Below are 23,492 nucleotides of genomic sequence, written 5' to 3'. Positions count from 1 at the left end.
TATAATTAGAAATTAGACCCAGTAAGATTTTCTAATGGATTTGATAAAGATTACATAAAAGAGAAGCCGAAGATAACTCTCCAGTTTTTTTGCCTGAGTAAATGGACGAATGATGGCGCTATTTTCTTAAATGGGGAACTTTTTTTTTTAACATATAATGTATTATTTGTTTCAGAGATACAGGTCTGTGATTCATCAGTCTTACACAATTCACAGCGCTCACCATAGCACACACCCTCCCCAGTGTCCATCACCCAGCCACCCCATCCCTCCCACCCCTCTCCACTCCAGCAACCCTCAGTTTGTTTCCTGAGATTAAGAGTCTCTTATGGTTTGTCTCCCTCCCTGGTTTCATCTTGTTTCATTTTTCCTTCCCTTCCCCTATGATCCTCTGCCTTGTTTCTCAAATTCCTCATATCAGTGAGATCATATGATACTTGTCTTTCTCTGATTGACTTATTTCGCTTAGCATAATACCCTCTAGTTCCATCCATGTCGTTGCAAATGGCAAGATTTCATTTTTTGATGGCTGCATAATATTCCATTGTATATATATACCACATCTTTATCCATTCATCTGTCGATGGACATCTAGGCTCTTTCCATAGTTTGGATATTGCGGACATTGCTGCTATAAACATTGGGCTGCACATGCCCCTTTGGATCACTACGTTTGTATCTTTGGGGTAAATACCCAGTAGTGCACTTGCTGGGTCGTAGGTTAGCTCTATTTTCAACTTTTTGAGGAACGTCCATACTGTTTTCCAGAATGGCTGCACCAGATTGCATTCCCACCAACAGTGTCGTTGGGTTCTTTAAATGGGGAACTTTTCGGGGCGCCTGGGTCGCTCAGTCATTAAGCGTCTGCCTTCGGCTCAGGTCATGGTCCCAGGGTCCTGGGATCGAGCCCCGCATCGGGCTCCCTGCTCGACGGGAGGCCTGCTTCTCCCTCTCCCACTCCCCCTGCTTGTGTTCCCTCTCTCGCTGTGTCTCTCTCTGTCAAATAAATAAAATCTTTTTAAAACAATAAATAAATGGGGAACTTTTCAAGAGGAGGAGATTTGGGAAGAAAATGACTACTGTTCTTTGTTTCGAACATGTTAATTTTGAGATTAGACAACCAAGTAGAAACTTTGAATTGGAAGTTCAACATATGAGTGTGGTGTTTAGAGGATAGGGATAAACTAAATATGTTAATTTAAAGTCATTAGCATAATAATGTTTCTTGCCTTGAAATCTCATGTATTTCCCTCGAAAAGTGTTTCACTTTTGCTTTCCACGTTAGACTTTTAGTCCAGCTGGAATTAAATTTTTTTGTATAGTGAGAGAAAAGGATTTAATTCCCCTCCCAAGGGAGGTCCATTTTCCCCAGCAGCATTTAGTATGCAGTCCTGCCTTTTTTCCTCCTGTCTGAAATGTCAGATATCAAATTTAAATAGCGCAGGTCTGTTTCTGGATTCTCTATTCTTTTAAATTTGTCAATTTGACTCTGCCTATGCAGACACCACACCATCTTAATCATTGCGATTTAGTCAGGGCTTAGTGCAAGGACAGAAACAACTCTAGATATTCCAAGCAGAAAGGAATTTACTACATCAAATTAAAGGAATTCAATGCTTGCAAAATTGTTGGAAGGGCTGAAAGAACAGTCAGAAGGTGCCACTAAACTCATTAGTTGAAGAACATACCACCGTGGTTGATCAACAGGCCAGGAAGAGGCTGCTCCCATCATAGCTGCCAACACTGCTTCTATATGCAAAGCTTCTAAGAAAAGGCTGTAGTTGCTATTTATAACTTCCTTAGTCAACTATCTATTCCTTTTTTTTTTTTGTCCTCAGTCAGCATCTGGCTGGCTCTGGTTCCTGGTGGAGAGAGCCATATCTTTATTCCTGAAGGAGCTAGCCTGTAATGGTCCTGCCTGCAGTGGGGTGCTCTAATCTTCCATTAGCTTCACCCCAGTCATGGAGGTACTGTGAGGAACCTCAGAGAATCCCCTGGGTTTTGAGCATACTCCTCCTTGCTCTTATTGAGAGGCAACAACTCTCTTTCACCTCAGCTGGTCCAGGAACCCCTTTGCCTCAGTTCAGTGGCATGAAGAACACAAAATGACCAGGAAGCTGCAAACCTCTCCTGGGAATTTATCCCTCTAAGCCAGCAGAATCCAAAGTTAAAGGAATGAGAGGTAAGAAAAATGTTCAAGGAGGTCAATATGTCTTAACAGAGAAGTCAGCCTTATAGACACTCCTTGGTGCCTAGATCCATGTATTTTGGCTATGGGGAAAATATCTCCAGATATGGCTCACCCAATCAGTCTTGTAAGACAGCACCCTAACCTCGGAAGGTGTTGTCTCCCAGGTGGCTCTCTAACTGAGTCTTCATTAGGCCATTCCATCAGTCCATAAAGTCACCCACCTCTGGATGACGGAGTACATGGTAAGACTATTGAATCCTGTGAGCATGAACCCACTGCTTCGCTTCTTTTGCTGTGAACTTAGGATGGGAAAAATATAGTGTGGGATATCAAGCTAGTGAATAAGGCATTTAGTAAGTTCATGGATAATGGTGCTGACAGAAGCATTGTGGGCAGAGAAGGCAAATCTATATCTGGAAAAAGTTATCGGTCCCAGTGAAGACAAAACACCGCATCTTCCATGATGGAAGAGATCCACTCTTATCAACGTGCCTTAGCAGGTTCCCTCAGGTACAGTACCATATGGCTCATGATTGGTCTGTGTTGTTGGCAGATTATCTTTAGAAGGTATATAGTAGCCAGATCTGCCTTGGTGAGCGAAAATCTGTTTTGTTGAATAATTTCCAACCTTGTTCTCACAGCTACAGTATTAATGAGCCCTTTTAGCAAGCCCTGGGTGGCTTGATAAAAAGGCTGACTGACATTTACAGATCCGGGTCATCTTGTCCACCTGAATGTCGAGACCTGTCAGTGCCCTTTGGTAATTGAGCATTTACCAGTTTGTAGTTTTGTTGATTTTTCCTATTGTATCTTTGTTTTCTGATTTTTACTTTTACAATTATTATTTCTTTCCATCTGCTTTGGTGGGGGGGGAGTTTGCTGTGACTTCTTTTTGTAACTCAGCTCTTCGCTTTCCTTTCTTCTTTTCTAATGTATTAAGGCTATAAACCCCTCTCTGATGCTGCTTTTGCTGTGCCCCACATATTTTGTGTATTTTCTTTGTTGTTCATTCTAAATATTATCTAATTTCCATTATTTATTATGCTTTGAAATTTGTTCTTAAATTACTAGCCATATGGGATTTTATCTTTTTGTTATTGCTCTCTAAATTAATTGCTTATGTTTAGAGAAATGTGGTCTGTGTAACACTGATTCTTTTTATTTGTTGAGATTTGTTTTGTGGTACAGTGTATGGCCAATTTTGAAATGTGCTGTACACTCTTTTTTTTTAAAAGAGAGGGAAGCTTAGGGGGTAAAGCAGAGGGAGATGGAGAGAGAGAGAATATTAAGTAGGCTCCATGGCCAGCGCGGAGACTAACTCGGGGCTCGATTTCATGACCCCGAGATCATGACCTGAGTTGGACATTTACCTGACTGAGCTAGCCAGGCATCCAAAACGTTCTGTACCTTCTTAAGACAAATGTGTATTCCCTAATTGCTGCATAAAGGGTTCTATATATCCATCAGTGCATCCTTGTTAATTGTGTTATTCAAATCTCCTGTCTTTACTAATTTTTGTTTACCAACTTATTTATTTGAGGGTTATGATTTTTTAATTTCCAACTTATAATAATTCATCAATTTCTTCTTATAGCTTTGTTTTATGCATTTGGAGTGATTATATAAAAGTAAGCAATTTCAGGACGCCTGGGTGGCTCAGTCAGTTAAGTGTCTGCCTTCGGCTCAGGTCATGATCCCGGGGTCCTGGGATCGAGTCCCCCGTTGGGCTCCTTGCTCAGCAGGGAGCCTGCTTCTCCCTCTGCCTCTGCCTGCCGCTCCCCCTGCTTGTGCTCGCTCTCTCTGTCAAATAAATGAATAAAATCTTTAAAGAAAAAAGTAAGCAATTGCTATATCTTCCTGGTGAACTGTTACTTTTTATGATTATGTAGTGACTACTTTTTTATCTTAAAGTTTATTTTTTTATTGTAGTACAATATACATAAACATAAAATTTACCTTTTTTTTAAAAGATTTTATTTATTTGACAGAGAGAGACACAGCGAGAGAAGGAACACAAGCAGGGGCAGAGGGAGAGGGAGAAACAGGTTTCCTGCTGAGCAGGGAGCCCGATGTGGGGCTTGATCCCAGGACCCTGGGATCATGACCTGAGCTGAAGACACGCTCAATGACTGAGCCACCCAGGCACCCCTAAAATTTACCATTTTAACCAAATTTAACAGTTCAGTGTCATTAAGCATGTTCACACTGTTGTGCAATCATTACCACTATCCATCTCCAAAACTTTCGATCATCCCATTAACCAATAACTCCCCATTATCCTTTCCCTCGAACCCCTGGTAACCACTATTCTGAGTATCTTTTTTTCCCTCCTTCTTCTTCTTTTTTTTTTCTTTTAGTAGGCTCCACTCCCAGTATGGAGCCCAATACGGGATTTGAACTTACTACCCTGAGATCAAGGGTCGGGTGCTTAACTGATTGAGCCACCTAGGCACCCTCTGTGTATCTTAACGTCTATTTTGTCTCATAGTAACATAGCACTGCCAGCTTATTTGGTATCTCTTTTACTCTCAAGCATTCCATGTCATTATGACATATAATAGCACGTAACTAAATTTTATTATTATTATTATTTGACAGAGAGAGACACAACGAGAGAGGGAACACAAGCAGAGGGAGCGGGAGAGGGAGAAGCAGGCTTCCCGCAGAGCAGGGAGCCCGATGCGGGGCTCGATCCCAGGACCCTGGGATCATGACCCGAGCCGAAGGCAGACGCTTAACGACTGAGCCACCCAGGTGCCCCAAGCACATAACTAAATTTTTAAATCCAGTATGACAATCCAGTCTTTTAACTGATGACTTGAGTCCACTTACAATTATTGAGTTTACTGATAATTTTCTTTTTTATGTACTATCTTATTTTGTACCTATATTTCTTCCATATGTCTCTCTTCCTGCTTTCTATTAAATAGCTGAAAGTTTTAAATTCCTTTTATCCTTTACTGATTTTGAAAGTTGTATATTCTATTTCTGTTCTTTTCATGATTATTCTAATTTTTAAAAAATAATCTTACTGGCAGGGCACCTAGGTGGCTCAGTCGGCTAAAAATGTCTGCCTTCTCAGATCATGATCCCACGGTCCTGGGTTGAAGTCCCACATCAGGCTCCTTGCTCAGCAGGGAACCTGCTTCTCCCTCTCCCTCTGCCTGCCACTCCCCCTTCTTGTGCTCTTTCTCTGTCAAATAAATAAAATCTTTAAAAAAAATAATAATCTTATTGGCTTAGTCAATATCCCTACTATCTTCCCAAATAACGTAAGAGCCTTGGAAAAATTTAACTCTGATCATATCTCTCTCATTTCATTCATTGCTATTATCTGGTATTGTATTACCTTATGTTTATATCCCCAAATTAGTCATTGTTTTGTCTTGTTTTGTTTTTAGACAGAGGGAGAGAGAGAGGCAGGGAGGGGCAGAGGGAGAGAGAGAATCTTAAGCAGGCTCCACACCCAGCATGGAGCCCAATGTGAGGCTCGATCTCACAACCCTAAGATCATGACCTGAGCCGAAAATCAAGAATTGGACGCTTAGCTGAGCCACCCAGGCGCCCTTCAAATTAGTCTCTTTTATTGTTTGCATAGTCAATGCTTGTTTAGATATACCCACATGTTTTCCAAAGTTTCTTTATTCACCGTAACTATTCTCATAAGTCTTATTTTTAGTTCTTCCTTCTGGATAGACATTTTTTTCAGGAAATTCTCTGAAGAGAGTGTCTTTAGTGGGAAATATATTTGTGCTAAGAAACCTGTTTTTGTCTGGAAATTAATTTATTTCATCCCTACCCTTGAATGATAGTACAGCTGCATAAAAATATCTTGACATTTTTAAAACTCAGAACTTTGAATACATTATTGTCATCTATTCTCTATTGTTACTTTTGGAAAGTTTGCTGTGAATATCGCTGTTGTTACTTTGAAGGTAATGTGATTTTCTCTGTTTGCTTTTAAGCTTTCCTCATTGAACTTGGAATTGTTCAGTTCATGGCAACAAGTGTGGATATGGATTTAGTTTAATTGATCCTGCTGAAGACTTGTGTAATCTGAATCTGAGGATTCATACCCTCTATTAATTCTGGTAAATTCTCAGCCATAATCTCTTTGAATATTGCCTCCTCCAATTCTCTTTATCCTCTCCTTGTGAACCAGTAATGTATGTTGGATCTTCTCATTTTCCAGCACATCTTTTTTTTTCTTTTTTTTTTTAATTCTTATGTTAATCCCCTACATTACATCATTAGTTTTAGATGAAGTGTTCCATGATTCATTGTTTGTGCATAACACCCAGTGCTCCATGCAGAATGTGCCCTCCTCAATACCCACCACCAGGCTAACCCGTCCTCCCACCCCCCTCCCCTCTAGAACTCTCAGTTTGTTTTTCAGAGTCCATCGTCTCTCATGGTTCGTCTACCCCTCCGATTTCCCCCGCTTCATTCTTCCCCTCCTGCTACCTTCTTCTTCTTCTTTTTTTTTTTTTTCTTAACATATATTGCATTATTTGTTTCAGAGGTACAGATTCCAGCACATCTTTTAGTCTCTAATATTTTCTAGCTCATTATCTTCTTGTATTGCCTTCTAGACAATTTCTTCATATCTCTCCTCTGGCTCTATAATTCTTTCTTTACTTATGCTTGGGTTTCTTTTAATTCATCCATTTAGTTTCTTTTTAAACTTTAAAAAATTTGAAGTATAACGCACATACATACAAGTGCACAAAAAATAAATGTATTGTTGTATTAATTACTGTAATTACAGCTACAGACCGAGAAATAGAATGTTGCCAGACCCCAGATGCTCTCCATCTCTCCCTTCTTGATCACAACAAAGAGAAGGCAGTTGTGATCAGGAAGGGGGAGATAGAGAGCATCTGGGGTCTGGCAACATTCTTCTCCACTAGAGGTAACCACATTCCTGACCATTATGGTAATCACTTCCTTGTTTTTTTTAAAAAAAAATGTTTTACCACTAAGTATCCATTCGTAAACAATACAGGTTAGTTTCATCTGTTTGGGGACTCTATAAAATAAATATTGTATGGGGGCGCCTGGGTGGCTCAGTTGGTTAAGGAACTGCCTTCGGCTCGGGTCATGATCCCGGAGTCCTGGGATCGAGTCCCACATCGGGCTCCTGGCTCAGCGGGGAGCCTGCTTCTCCCTCTGACCCTCTCCCTTCTCATGCTGTTTCTCTCTCCCTCCCTCTCTAATAAATTTTAAAAAATAATAATAAATAAATAAATATTGTATGTAAATTTTTATGATCTTTGGACCAATATTATATATTTAACATTCACCTGTATTATTGTGTTTACCTGTAGCTCATTTGTTTTTGTGTGTGTTTTATAATATTCCACTGTCTAATATACCAAATATTGAGCCATTCTACTGCTGTGAACATTTTGTAGTTTCCAATTTGGTGCTATTATGAACACTGCTGCCATGAACATTATGGTACATTTATCCTGGTACATACAGATGTGAATTTTTGTAGGTTATATACTAAGATATAGAACTGCCAAGTCCAAAGGTATGTCTATGTTCAGTCTTATCAGATAATGCCAAACTAATCTTCAAAATGTACTAACTTACACTCTGATCAGCAGAGAATCAGTATGCCCATTGCTTAACCTTGCCAGTACTTGGTGTTGTAACAACAATTTTTAATTTGAGCCAATATGGTGGGTATATGGTAGTATTTTATTATGGCTTTAATTTGTCACTAGTAATTTCACTAGTTACTAATTAAATTATACACTTCTATCTGTTAGGTTTTTATAGTTAGGGTCCCTCTTAGATATGATCTATTGGCACTGAACATACATTTCTATTCCCTTCTAGTTACCTTTCCATATAAGAGAATCTGGAAAGCAAACCAAATAAACACCTAAGTACATTTCCCAGGTTCTGGCTACAAATTAGGTTCTACCAAAAAGATGGACTCATGAAAGATTTAGAAGGCAGAAGCAAGGTAGGGGCCACCTTCCTGATACTTTTAGCGCTGCATTTATCTTTGTCAATGTGAAAAGCAGGTATGTCTTTATCAGAGGTGACTCTGACTTTCACTCCTTCAGTTCATTCAGTGATTTGTAAGCACCTACTTCCCTGATTCCTTCTTGTTTAAAATACCTAGAGAGATTTCTTTTCAATCCTGAACGCTGACTGATACAATGACTATTGCACTTCAAGTAATCTAAGATGATATCAAAGGTAAGAAACACCATTATTTTATTGACACTAAGAAAGCCACTGTGGCAATTAAGTAAGACAAATGCTTTCCAGACACTAAGCAATTTTCCCTACCTATTTAAAGAGCCATTTTAGACGTTAGACGTGGGTTTTATAATTTATTACTCTTGTGTATTTATAAGAAAAGAAAATATAAGGGAAATAAATGAGTTAGGGCACTTCTAACACTTCTGCACATTCAGAATCCATCTCTTCTTAATGTCTTCTAAATTCCGTGCTTTTCCACACAATGGCATCTTCTGTGACTTCAAGAGCATTAGTAATGTAGCTTTTCACAAGAGTGCTCCATATTGTCTCCAGGATTCGTTCAAAGTCACTGTCATCCATTCCGCAAATTTTGATGCATATGAACACGGAATGACAACTACATCAAAAAGGCTGCCTACCCAGCAGTTATTGTGGGCAATATCCTGATTTCAGAGATAGTAAAATGTGAACATCATTAGAATTGATGAAATGGGGTATGCTTTTTATATCTAAAAATTCTCCTATGTTCTTTTTCAAATTTGTTTCTTCTTTTTTAAAATAGTATTTTGTTTTTTCTCATCTTAAAAAATTCTTCCTTTAGGGGCGCCTGGGTGGCTCAGTTGGTTAAGCGACTGCCTTCGGCTCAGGTCATGATCCTGGTGTCCCGGGATCGAGTCCCACATTGGGCTCCCTACTCAGTGGGGGGTCTGCTTCTCCCTCTGACCCTCTTCCCTCTCGTGCTCTCTATCTGCTCTCTGTCTCTCATTCTCTTGCTCTCAAATAAATAAATAAAATCTTAAAAAAAAATTCTTCCTTTGTATCTTTAATCACGTAAGTATATTTTGTTATCTGGATCTGATAATGTAGTATCTTAAGTTCTGGGGCATCCAAATTTACTATTTGATGTGTCTGCTGACATTTGTTCATTTGGACGGTTTCTTTACACCTCTGTAATTTTGATTTATGAGCTTATCTTGAGCAAGACTTTATCTATGGGAATTCTGTGTGGCCTAGCTGAGGTTGTCTCCTTTCCAAGAGGTTTTATATGTTTGCTTCTGCCAGGCAATAAAGCCTGGGATCACTTTTAATATTAACTTCTAAGCTAAAGAAACCTAACACTGTACATATGATATAAATTTGAACCCCAAAGTGGCATAAAGTGAGGCAAAAATATCTTACAGGAGAATGTGTTTTGATATGTTGGAATTCCTTTCCAGAACCATGACCAAGACAAACTTCTTTGTCCTCTCCTTTTACCAGTGGACAGATTCTTCCTTTTTATTTAGGCCAAATTTTGATTCCTATTTCTATATGACCATTAAAACCCAATCCCTAAAAAAAAAGTGAGGAGATGTATTGACTCGAGAAATGGAATGGAATACAAATTACCTACTCCAGTTAAATATATCAGATTGGAGGGAATAAAGAAACCAATCTAAAGATTGTATTCATGGGGCACCTGGCTGGCTCAGTCAGTGGAGCATGTGACTCTTGATCTCAAGGTTGTGGGTTCGAGCCCCACACTGGGTGTTGTGATTATTTAAAAATAAAATCTTGAAAAAAAAATTTTGTATTCAAGTAATTATAACATTTAAAAATGAAGATTCTGATTAGTGTTTAACCTTAAACCAAACCAAAACAAAACCTTTGGCTAACGAGATCAACAACTACCCTCAAAAACACTGTAGGGAATATCCAGGATGAGCTCTCACAATTACCATTCAGGTTTTTCAGCTTTCTTATTTTTGATCCCTTAAGAGACTTTTCTCTTTCTATCAAGCTTATTTATACATTTAAAAGACTATTTTAAGGGTGCCTGGCTGGCTCACTCTGTAGAGCATGTGACTTGATCTCGGGGTTGTGAGTTTGGGTCCCATGTTGGGTATAGGGATTACTTAAAAATAAAATAAAATCTTTAAAATAAATAGATAAAAATAAATAAAAGAATATTTTATATTTTATCCAATATTTTAAGTGTTTTTTTTAATCATTTCTTTTTTTTTAAGGTTTTATTTATTTATTTGAGAGAGAGAAAGCATGCACAAGCAGGGGGAGGGGCAGAAGGAGGGGGGAGGGGCAGAAGGAGGGGGGAGGGGCAGAGGGGGAGGGAGCCGCAGACTCCAAGCTAAGTGGCTAAGTGCAAGTGGACCTGGGGATCCATGTAGGGCTCTATCCCAGGACCCTGAGATCATGATCTGAGCCGAAGTCAGACACTTAACAGACAGAGCCACCCATATGCCCCTCTAGGTGCTTTATAGTAAGTCATTCTTAATGCTGGAATCAAAAGTCCATCTCATTAATATGTACTATGAAATTTCCATTTAACAAATGAGAAAATTAAGGCTCAAAGAGGTTAATCATTTTCCCAAGTTTACACTGATGACAAGCGGTAGAACCAAATTTCAATCTGAGGTTTTTTGTCTCCAAACCCCTGCCATTTTCACTGAACCACAGTTAGGCAGCCTTGTTTTTTTCAATCTCCTGATACTACAGTGACATTTCCATATTTGCAGTTAATTGAATGATTACATTATTATAGCTGGAGATTTGAGTTATTTGTACTTTATAAAAATGCCATAATGAGGGGTGCCTGGGTGGCTCAGTCATTAAGCGTCTGCCTTGGGCTCAGGTCATGATCCCAGGACCCTGGGATCGAGCCCCACATTGGGCTCCCTGCTCAGCGGGAAGCCTGCTTCTCCCTCTCCCACTCCCCCTGCTTGTGTTCCCTCTCTCGCTGTGTCTCTCTCCGTCAAATAAATAAATAAAATCTTTTTTAAAAAATGCCATAATGAAATTTTGACAAACTTCTGAATATTCTATTTTTTTAAAAAAATAGACTTCTGGGCTTGGAACACAATTTAAAAGGGTGTCTTGTCCATCCCCTTGCCTCCAGACAGAACCACCCTCCAACCATTATTCACAATCTTTGCTAGATGATAATTTCCCTTGGATTTAAGGTGCTATAGAAGACAAACTATAAATTCTTTTAGTCAAACTCAGGCTTAGCAAGTCTCCTGATAGTGGCTTATTCTTAAGTCTGAATTCATTCTTTCCTCTGTACCTCCGTCATTCCTGTTCACAGGGGAGAAACAAAAGAGCTTTCCTTGTCCTCTATAAATAGCATCTTTGCCCCTCCCCATTCCTGACTAACCACAAGCCCCTATGGAACCACTGATACTTTAAGCGTTGCCTTCTTTCTTCCTTTCTGGTCATGATTTTTTTTCTCGGCTGTAACTCCTAGTGAGTTATCTCCCCTTAATGATGCTGACGTATGGGACCCAGATAAAGTGCTATATAAATGCTAAGCAATCACAGCCAGGCTTGGCTTTGTGACCCAGGTTATCTCAGGCTGTTGTGTCGTGGGATCAGCTCCCTGTTGATGTTCAGGATGAAGTTTACCAGCTGTAGACTTTTTTTTTCTTTTTTTTGCAATGAAACAGTTTTGTAAGTACTGGCGCTCTACTAGGAGCCTTCAAAAGAGAGCATGCTATTATTTGCCGGTCTGTCTGTTCTTCAACATGCACACATATGTGGCGCATTAATGTATACTGGTATACTAATAGAAGAACATGGCTGCTCTGGGAGATGGGAGTAAATCCTCTGTGCTGGGTGTTGGGGGTGAAGGTGGAGAGAGAGCCAGAGAGGAGAGGGATTATGGTGCAGATGGACACACATCCGTAACACAAAGACCGGATCTGCGTAAAATGTGAAAAAGAAATATTTTGACTACCCAATACCAGACGACCAATGTGACTGATTTTTTTTCATTGACTTGACTAAATCATCCCATTGTTTTGACGTTGTGTAACTCTGTAATCAAATCAAAGAACCCATTTCCAACATTTGTGTAGAACGAGTGACTGTAGACCTGCTCAGGTTTATTGTCTGTATGATACCAACCATCTCTGGAAAGGTGAAAATTTAGTCAAAGTCAATTTTAGTCATCACAATGTCAGAAGACATTTGGAATTTTGTCATTAGAGAACAGAACTGAAAAATCATTTGGGCATTTTGTAGTCAGCTGTGGTTATCTTCTGATTTTATTACCCACTCAAAACTTCTAGGCACTTGGATAACATTGTGTGTGTGTGTGTGTGTGTGTGAATATAATATATAATATTCTAAGACTACAGCTAGAAGAAACTTCAGATTTTATAAACATTTTTCACATTTAATAGATGAAGAAAGAGTCAGGGAGAAAATGACTTACCAAAGGATATTCTATTGAGGGACAGGTGTGGACTAATAGTGGGTTTTTTTTTTTTAATTTTTAAATTGTTATGTTAATCACCATACATTACATCATTAGTTTTAGTAATAGTGGTATTTTTTGACTCATCCAGGATTCAGCACACTTTCTTCTCCAATACCATGCTAGTGGGGGTCTGAGATTGGACTAATTTCCTGTAGTTCTTTCAGAAAAAGGGCATTATGTTGCTTGAAGTCATGGTTAGCTGTTCTTGTTTCTTACAGACAAAAATAGGATGACTTAAACACTATTTTAAGTCTACTCTTGTCTTAGTCCGTTTTATAATATACCTGTGAAATGAATAGCAGTAACTCCATAGGACTTGTGTCTTTATCCGTATCTGAAATGGAGTATCTTTTTGTATATGTGCCTTTCTTTTTTTTTTTTTTTAATAGAGATACAGCGAGAGAGGGAACACAAGCAGGGGGAGCAGGAGAGGGAGAAGCAGGCCTCCCTCGGAGCAGGGAGCCCTATGCGGGGCTCGATCCCAGGACCCTGGGATCATGACCTGAGCTGAAGGCAGACGCTTAACGACTGAGCCACCCAGGCGCCCCCTATATGTGCATTTCTAATATATACATGAATGTTATTCAACATCTCTGTGGGTATGTGTATGCATGTATGGGTTAGAGGGGTTAACACTACGCTTTCCTCCATGGGATGTATACTACTCAGAGCCTATCTATCAGTCTACCTACTAACTTGATGTCTAATGTCTATTGTTGGTGGCTCTCTTGCATACTTTTCTAAAGTGTTCAAGAAGAAACACAATCAGAACATATAAAGACATATACATTCAGCCTTAAACACACACATGTATACACATACCACAGAGACATGGACAGGCACATGCCACAGCACAGTCCCTGGCTCTTTCCTGGATCCTCCTGTTAGAGCTGGCAGATATCATTGCCACTTCAGACTGGTACCAGTGAGGCCACCTGCTTTTTCTGTGTTTGCCCCATACAGCTGACCAGAGAGATGACTGCATCACTCTCACTCGCTTAGATTTTACCTCTTTTCTAAAAGGTAGGCAAAGCAAAAGCATCTTCCCTGTCAGCATGTTTGTCGCAAATACCTTTACCCAGAAATTCATGTTTGCCTCATCTTCTCCTGCCAGCTTTGTAATTCACCTGCTTCCCAGCCTCTTCTCCCATGACTCCCTGATGCACAGTTTCTGCTCAACCGGACTCCTGTACTCTCTCCACCAACACACGCCTTGTCTTCTCCAGGCTCTAACCTGCACAAGCCATTGCTCAACGCGGGATGTAAGTCTCTTCCCGCTTCTGCCCTCAACTGCATTTCAGTCTTCTCCCCAGCTCTGAACCATCTCCCCTCCTTGGGGATCACTCCCTTGTCTGATTCCTCCCAACTCCCCGTGGCTCTGCTCCTCTGCCCCTGCAGGGATGTCCCTCTCCTCTCTTGTCTCTCAGTCTTCTCACCTTTCTTTTTTTTTATTTTATTTTTTTACTTTTTATTGTTATGTTAATCACCATACATTACATCATTAGTTTTTTTGACAGTTTTATTTTTTATTGTTATGTTAATCACCATACATTACATCATCAGTTTTTGACATCATTAGTTTTTGATGTAGTTTTCCATGATTCATTGTTTGTCTTCTCACCTTTCTTTCTGGGTCCTGAGTCTCTGTCCTATCTCCCCACACAGATGGGGGAAGGCTCCTGCTGGGCAGGGATTGGCCTGATCTCTTGTTCTGTGGTGGTCCCCCGCCCCGCCCCACCCACAGGCAGTGCCTTTTTCCTGAGAGGGTGTTTATTGACAGACCTGCTGGAGTAGAAGCTCAGCCTTGATACTGCTCCTCTCTTTTTTTTAATTAATTTGATGTGTTTGGCATCAGCTCTGCTGCTAGAGGGGTATTTTCTAGGAGGGAGAGGAGTGTCGGAGGCCTTGCTCCTGTTCTTTCCCTTCCCAAATAGACTAGTATTTCAACCTGACAGCTCCCAGCCGGTCCTCTGGCTATGGAGCATTGAGTGTTTATTTTCCTGATGTTTTTATTCCAAAGTCTTTGCCAGGGTCATGTTGTTGAAGTTTGCCAAATGACAGCAGCCCCTGACCCTGCTACTGAACCTGACACACTTTACAGGTACAGCTGTTGTCAGAAAATTATAGAAGCCAAAGGCAAAAGATAGCTTTGAGAGGTCATCTTGGACACGCCCCTGTCTCTGGCCTAGTACCCATACATTTCTGCTCAGGTAAATTAGAAAGATCTGGTGTTCAGAGGGTAATAGATGTCATACTCTTTAATTCTCATTCCATTATCTAACAGGCCTCACTGTCACTTTCATTATATGGACCCACAGATTTTCCTTTCCAATGTCAGGCCTTTCCTACTTTAACTGCTCCCAGAAAATGGATGATGATGAACATAACCTGCTGTACACTTGAAAAACCGAGTTAGAAGACGGGACATAATCCAGAGAAAGTGGGCCAAGGGATTAATTCAATCTTTAACACAGTCTACATTCCTTGCAAAGACCAGAGTAATTTCCAGACTGATTTAGCTGTTAGCTAAATGTAGACATCTGAAATCCTTCCTAAATCACCATGATAAACAGGTTTCTAAGTTTAGACTAGTCTCACCCACAGATTTCAATGCTTTTTGTCTACCCACATCCCAGTCTACACCCTTCCCCCAGCTTAGACTCCCAGAATGCTGGTACCAGCCAGTAACACACACAGTTACCACAGGCCTATGTAATGTCAGGCAACCAGTTGTAAGCAGGAGGAAGATATCATCTAGTTAATCCAGCCACTTGCCTCCATATATCTAGATATTTGGAACTGACCAAATGGAGGAATAACCCATTGAAGTTTTCCTTCATCAACAGGTCGTTAGCCCTAAAATTTTGTAATCAAGCAGTGTCCATGGACAAAGTTGGCTGCACCATTAACACTTCCTTTCTCCACTTGGCATGCTGTGGCTGAACCGGCTTACTCCCCACCTGGTGACCCCAAGGCTGGCTTGAGTGGCTTGGCAGTAGTAATAAAGAGAGATGCCAGTATCCCAAAAGTCTGGCAGGCCTCCTGACTATCAGACAGCTGCTGTCATTTTCATAAAAGAAGAAGCAGAAGGCAAAACAGGGCGCCTGGGTGGCTCAGTTGGTTAAGCGACTGCCTTCGGCTCAGGTCATGATCCTGGAGTCCTGGGATCGAGTCCCGCGTCGGGCTCCCTGCTCAGCAGGGAGTCTGCTTCTCCCTCTGACCCTCCCCCCTCTCATGCTCTCTCTATCTCAGTCTCTCTCTCAAATAAATAAATAAAATCTTTAAAAAAAAAAAAGAAGAAGCAGAAGGCAAAACAGAACTGCAGGAAGGAGACTGCCCCGTTCCTAGTGTTGGAAGGGGCCAAAAAATGGGAACTTCTTTCTTTTTTTTTTTTTTTAAGATTTTATTTATTTATTTGACAGAGAGACAGCGATAGAGGGAACACAAGCAGAGGGAGAGGGAGAGGGAGAAGCACGCTTCCCACCAAGCAGGGGGCCCGATGTGGGGCTTGATCCCAGGACCCTAGGATCATGACCTGAGCCCAAGGCAGACGCTCAACGACTGAGCCACCCAGGTGCCCTGGAACTTATTTCTTGAGGGTGAGTGTAGTCTATTTATCTTGGGAAGATAATGGGGGCTGGGGGGAAATTTGGGTGAACCAATTCAAAGCAATATATCCTCATTACCTTTGGAGAAAATGCTTCATACTAGCCACCCTTGCAAGGGACCAATCGGGACCATTTCTACACAGTCTAGTGAAGCAAACAGTGATTGGGTATTTAGAGATGGAAATATATGAAACCAAATAATTCAGAAAATCTACTTAAAATCCTAAATCATCTAGATCTACACTCTCTTGTCTATATGTCAGATTAGCTAATTGCCAAAGTTCTGCTTCATTTGGTGATATGTCGTTTCCACTACAGTAAGCCTGATCTAATTGGTTTATCTCCACAACTCCCAAGTCACAAAAACATTGTTTTAGCCCATCCCCCACTCTCTCCATGTCTCGAACCACTAGTGGGTCTGAAACAGCAGCTGAGGATAGAGGAAGAGAAACTCAAGGTTAAGACATAGAGAATGTTGGGATGCCTGGGTGGCTCAGTCAGTTGGGTGTCTGACTTCAATTCAGGTCATAATCTCGGGGTCCTGGGATCCAAGCTTGAGCTCCACCACTGGGGCTCCACGCTCAGTGGGGAGTCTGCTTCTTCCTCTCCCTCTGCCCCTCCCCCTCCCCCTGCTCTCTCTCTCTCTCAAATAAATAAGTAAAATTTTATTTAAAAAAAGAAATAGAGAAGGCAAGGGGCACCTCACTGGCTTAATCGGTGGAGCATGTAACTCTTGGCCTTGGGGCTGTATGAGCCCTGTGTTGGGTGTAGAGATTACTTAAAAATAAAAATTTTTGGAAAAAAAAAAGAAATAGAGGAGCCCAAATCACCCTCCTTCCCCCTCTACAGGTATCTGGGCTGAAGCAAACCTGAGTTAGGGAGGAGAGAAGATTTCACATTAAATCAAGCTCAGCGTCTTGAAGATACATTGGATTGGACATTCTAACTACAGATTTGGAATTGTGTATATGACTTGAAGTTGTTATAGGACTGTTACCTGAGAGTGAGCAGAAGAATCTTGGGGCTCCTAGGGTTTTAATCCAAGGGTCAAAAAGGATTACCTAACAACCATTGATATTTATAATGAGTGATGGAAGATAAAAATCAAGTTGCATTTTGTCTGTTAAAGGGTGTGTTAGTTAAGGATGGACTGGGTGGCCATAATATACTCCAAAATGTACAGTGGCTCAAACACAATAGAAGGTTATTTCTCCTTTAGGTAAAGTCCTAAGCAAATGCTTCATGTCAGTGGAAAGCTCTTCTCTACATGTGATTCAGGGGTCCAGGCTCTTCCTGTATGAATGTCCACTATTCCCTAGGGCCTAAAGGCTGGCGTCCAAACTGAAGAAAGAGACAGGGAGCGTGGGAGAGGGGAATAGGGACACATCCACTTGTTAAATCTTTGGCCAGGAAATGGCATATACATTCCATTGACCAGAGCTCAGTCACATGGCCACATCAAACTGCAGAGGAAGCTGGGGAATGTAGTCCAGCTGTGATACCAGGAGAAGAACTCCCAGATTTGGAGCAGTTGCTATAGAGACCCACCTGGAAGATCCTCATGGAGAACTAATGGTTCAACCACAATGGAGAGCATAACTGTGAGAATATTTTTTTTCTTCAAAAGGAAGATCATCACTCCCCAAAGAGACTTTGTTCCAGATAGTGTGTGTTGATGCATGGGGGAGAGTAAAGATGGAATGGGGGAGAAATTGAGAGGACTTTCCTGAAAGAACAGAAGTAATCCCAATCAGGTGTCATGAAGATGGACGAGGATGGTGTAGCTTGACTACTGAGCCTTCCACTTCAAGAGACTCTTTCTCCCTGCCCCCCGCCCCCTGGAACTTCTAGCCTCTTGTGTAATGAAGATGTGCCTGAAACCCCTAGATCTTGAGGAGCCTGGAAGTAGACAGTCCTCTTAAAAGAAAACAACAACAACAACACCCTTTTTGCTACTGAAAAGAATCTCCGGTAAAATGTGCCATTGGATACAGAAGCCAGTAAAATCCAGTGAATGCAGAAGAATTGCCTGGCCCTTCAACCCTAAACAAAATCATATTTTACGTTAGATTAATCATAAAACCGAATTTAATTTTTTTTAAGTGCCTCATTTTGGTAGGATCAGAAGACACATCTGGCAGGGATGAGGTCATCACAAGAAGAGTTTGAATATTTGCAATTAAAAAACACCCGCCTCTTTTGGAGTCTCAGTCGAGGTGGGAGCAAACAGCTTCGCAGGACCCATCACCGAAGGCAAAGTTTCCGAAACTCATTCTCCTCTGTTACCTATATTCCGGGCCCCTAGCTCGCTATTAAAAATACAGGGCGTCTCCTTTCTCACGCAGATGCACCGTTCTGCAGCGACGCTCACTACCGTATTCACGTCTGTGTGGAGTTTCATTGGACTTGTACATTAAGCACCCTCCCCTGCCCGGTTTCTTGAGATGAGCTGGGACACACTCTGGAAAAACAAAACGGGGGAGGGGAGGAGGTCTGTCAAATCCCAAAGCAAAGAGCAGCCAAGGCTTCCTAAGTAAAGGAGAAGGACTTGGGGAAGAAATAATCCGTTAGTGCAGGTACCGCGCGGTTGAAATTACTCCCCCTCCCTCCAGTGCCATCATTAAGAAGGACCCCGTCCTCGCCTTTAGGCGTGAGCAGCTCTGGGGGTTACAAAGCTGCAAAGAGCGGTCTTTGGAGGCTTGGGGAGTCAGCAAGCCTTCAGTTTCCCAACCCCACCCCCTCCTCGCCGGTCCACGAGAAAGCCGGGTCCGAAGGCTTGCAGGGTCCGGAGCCCTGCGCCCCGGTCTCGACTGCGGGGCTGCATCCCCGCGCCCCCGCCCGCTCGCCGCCTGCAGCCCGCCACGGCCGCAGCTCGGACTCTGCCTGCAGAGGGGGCCGCCCTTCTCCAAAAGCGGCTTTGGGGAGCTCTGGGTCCCCGCAGGGCCACAGCGGGAAAGTGACTGGGTCCCCCCAACGTGGAGACGTTGCCGCGGGACCCAGCTCCTGGAAAGGGCGAGGGGGCGCTGGGCGGCTGCCGGGCCCCAGTGCGGCGCCAACACATACAAGTTCTGCTAGGAATGTTTGAAAATCAAGTTTCTCCCCGTTCGGGTTTTTTCCCCCCGTTTCAGTCTATTCCCTTCAAAAAACCAAAGACGTGGGCGGGCGGGCGCCACCGGGTCTGGGCACTGAGGTTCTGACTGGGGCAGATTTCGTTTGGTTCAGGTGGAGAAAATAAGGGTCGCCCTGTCCCAGGCTGGGAACGTGGGCCCTCTGTCCCTGAGCCTTGCAGACCTCCGCGGCTCCCTCGAAGAGGGGCGCTCTCCCGGCCGCCCAGAGCCTCGGAAGGTTCCAAGGAGACCGTGCGCACCCCTGGACCCCAGCTCCCTGCGGGGACCGGCCAGGGGAAAAGCACTGAGCGCCGCTGCCCGCACCCCTCGAAGCCGCGGGCCTGAAAGCGCGGTCCGGCGCACGGTGCGGCGAGGCGAGAAGGCGGCGAGTCCTCCGCCAGCGCTCCTCGCTCGGCTTCTGCAAGGCCCTCCGCCTGATTTCGGCTGGAGGAGGTGGTCGGTTTTCGAGGGCAGAATACGAGGCTACGGGGAAATTGGACGGGAAGGCAATACTCCTGAGCCTCTTGAACGGCCCTGGGAGAGAAGAAAAATAAAGAAGCTACTGATTTTGAAAATAAAGATCTGGAGCGAGATTATGATCCCACTGTCTTTTCCACTGAGGCTCGCCCCCCACCCCCTACCGTGCACGTCGGAGCTGGCTCCGTCCGAGAGAGCACGAGCACGGAAAAAATGCCTTTTGGGCCTTGAGAAGGGGGACCACCCCCCAGCTTTGGATACTTAAAGCTGAAGCTGCTAAACAATGAGAAAATGGTGGAGAGGGAGGCGTTAAGGGGGTTTCTTCACTGCCCTAGGGGTTTGTAACAAAGCAGATTTTGAACTTACTACAAATACGTTCCCTGTTCACATAGCGTAGGCATCATTCTTCAGGTCCACTGTGTGGGGCGGGTCGCGGCGGCAAGGTTCTCGTGGAAGTGGGCGGACATATTCCAGCATTCTAAAAAACATTATCACGGCGAAATCGTGGGGAAATTCAGGCAACTCTTCCTCTCACTTACCTTTTGATTAGTTGAGTAATTCAGGAAAAGGAGAATTTTGGTTGCTTGTGGAGACCCATCATCGCTGGAGAGGAAAAAGAGAGAGAGAGAGAGAGAGAAGGAAAATCTAATAGAGAACCGTGGAGTGTGTGCTGAGATGGTGGAATGGGTCCTCTGTGCATATTTTCTGGTGTAAAAGGACAGAGTCTGCCTTTCCGGGGCATCAGTTCCAGGAAGGATATTGCTTCCACTGTGGTAAAAGGCATAGTGCTAGATAAAGTTACCAAAAGGTGCAGGTGTGTATGGTGGAAAACAAGGGGTTTCTACTTACATCGCTGGAAAACATCTTTCTTGGTGGGAATAATACTTGGGCTCTAGTGTTTTTTTTTTTTTTTTTTTCCACGGTGCTTGAAGCTCGGTAGGACCAACCTCCTCCACATAATCCTTGGGCTGAATATGCACTTGCAGAGTGAATCTGGGGCATTACTCCCCCTGACTTGAACTGGCAGATTCAGGTCCATATTCTAAGCTGCGCAGAGCATCTGAGAAATCCCTGCTGAGACCAGAGCCTGAGGAGTGAGCCCTGACAGGCCAACGTGAAGACCGAGGGGGTGTCTCTGTACCTAGCGCGGAGCTGGGCTCTAATGGCTGCACCCAGAGAACCAGTACCCTGAGACCAAGGGAGCAGTTACTTTGGGGAAAGGGGGGTTGGGATGGGGCTTTCTTCTTCCCTGGATAAACCACATTTGGGAGACTTTCTTCAAGGGTGGGGCAAAGTTTTGACCGTTGTGAGCCCACTTTTCTTACTGGCAATGTTTGAAGAGAGAAATTCACCACTGTTTATGATCCTGTCCCTACTATTTAAAGTACAAAGTATTCTAAAGAAAAGATTTAATATAGGAAATCTGTAGACCCACAGTGCCCCAGATTTAGAAGTACATTTGAAGCATGCCCAACTGGGTTGTCGTCCTGGGTTTCTACACAAAACAGGCATGCGACATGCAGCAAATGACAACAAATACATAGTCACACCGAAATTAATACTGAGATTTCTGTCATGTGAACAATTTGCTTTTTCTCCTTTACCCTTATGCCAGCTAAGATTTAGACAGCTTTGCAGAAGTCCTTTCTCATGGCTTCTCTGCCTCTGCCCACCCGTCCTTCCCACCCACTTCCCCCCACTTTTTTTCTTTTTTTTGAGCCAAGAATTCTCTCACAAATTTTCTTAGTAGGTGCATGATTTTTTTTAACCACTTCCCTATCCCAAGACTGGAGATCAGGAACAGAAAATAGTTTTGTTTTTCCCTTTCCTTTTGCATTTGGGGGGTGCCCTTTTCCCCAGGAACAAACGGACAGGGAGTGAGAAGGAAGGGAAAGCTGGGTGATTCTTGGTCTTGGCAGTGGTGGTTGTCAACAAAAATTTGCAATCGAGATGCGACCCTGTAGCTAAGCAGAGGAGTCCCCGGAAGCACAGGGACCTGACTCCCAAACCCCCCGCCTAGGCTCCCAGTAGCACAGCCTAGCATGCCTGGGCAGTCGGGTAAACCCCCCGCCTCCCCCCACCCGCAGAGCTCCCAGGGACCTCGTAGGTCTGCTCTACCCCACAAATGAATGTACCCACCTGTGCGCTCGGCTACCGGTGCCCACCGAGTGCACACAAGCGCATCCGTCCGGATCCCGGGGGCGATCGCTCCTGGCTGGCCGGCTCGGGCTCGGCCGCGGCGGGGAGCGGAGCGGGCGCCTCCCGATGCGGGCACTCATCCCGCTGTCCTCCCCTGTCGGCCATTTATTGTCCGGTGTGGAAGCGGCTTTCGCCCAGCTTAAGCTCGGTCGGAATTAGTGAAATCAAATACTCAATAATTACTACATGTAAAACAACAACAATCCCCACATCAGCCTATTAAAATAAACGAAGGACCTCTCCAAGTCTTGGGAGCAATCCAGAGAGAAAAGGGAAAGGAGTCAGAGGCTGGCGCCGAGTTCCCGGCGTAGGCAGGCGGCGGCGACCGCTCCGGCTTTGGGGGGACCCGGCATCCAGGCTCCGGAAGTGAGCCGAATCTCCTAAAGTCCGTGCCCGGGGAAAAAAAAAAAATTGCGCTGAAAGAACAGTGTCAACTCCAGGATTCCGCCAAGTTTGGCCAGAGGGCAGCTTGGTTTCCCCGCAGGCGCGTGATTCCGCTAAGCGATAGGGGCGGGGGGGGGGGGGGGGATCTGAGAATTACACAGTGCAGAGTTGCTCCTGCATATTCTCAGACCTCTTAAAACTAAAATTGTAACAAGCATTTCTGCCTTACCTATGCTTGAATACCATGACCACGACACAGAGAAAACACCGGTGAGGTGAATTAATGAACACGTGTGTACCAACGTGTATCTTCGTCCACAAAACGGTAGGTCCACCCGTCCGCCCCCACACATGCCGGCGTGGGCATAAAGACAATGAAGGGGTTTATATTTTAAAAATTAAACATGACTGTGTTTCATATTCAAGGGAAATATTTTTGAAGTTTTTACGAAGATTACCTCATTATCTGCATAGGGGTATCTGAGGGCACATATCTTGTGTTAGCATCTATCTAAAGTTCCCCTAACAACCAGCAAAGCATATATTATGTACTTATTTGTCTAGAGATGATAGGTTCTATAATAGATGAAAGAGAAATAAATCTGTATTACTTCTTTGGAAGGAAATTCATTAATAAGCCAAGCACTGAAAGGAGAGTTACAAGTATTTTGAATCACAATGCAGATTCTGGCGGAAAAGGATTTTCTTAAGGCTTCAGAGTAGGCAAGGAATTGCACAAGGTTCCCCCTCCCCATGCCGTAAGAGTAGCATGTCTGCAAAACTTGAGGATGGTCTTTTCTCACATCCGTTTGCTTATAGTGGCTTAGTGGAAGGAGAGAAGGTCACCTCTGGAGACAGCTGGAATTGGTGGGTTCACAGAATCTCCCCAAGCTCCCATCCTAAAAGTATTTCCTTTCCTTTCACCCCTACCCATTCCATCAGCCTGCCCCAACCAGCACCCCTGCATGACCAACCGGTAAATGTCTCCAAGCTGTACAAGCACAATGCACACCCATCGCAACACGTGTTCCTCAGCATGGGCACTAACT

This window comes from Neomonachus schauinslandi, chromosome 5 (genome assembly GCF_002201575.2).
Source record: "Neomonachus schauinslandi chromosome 5, ASM220157v2, whole genome shotgun sequence".
NCBI classification, from domain to species: Eukaryota; Metazoa; Chordata; class Mammalia; order Carnivora; family Phocidae; genus Neomonachus; species Neomonachus schauinslandi.
Note: the sequence above shows the minus strand (reverse complement) of the source record.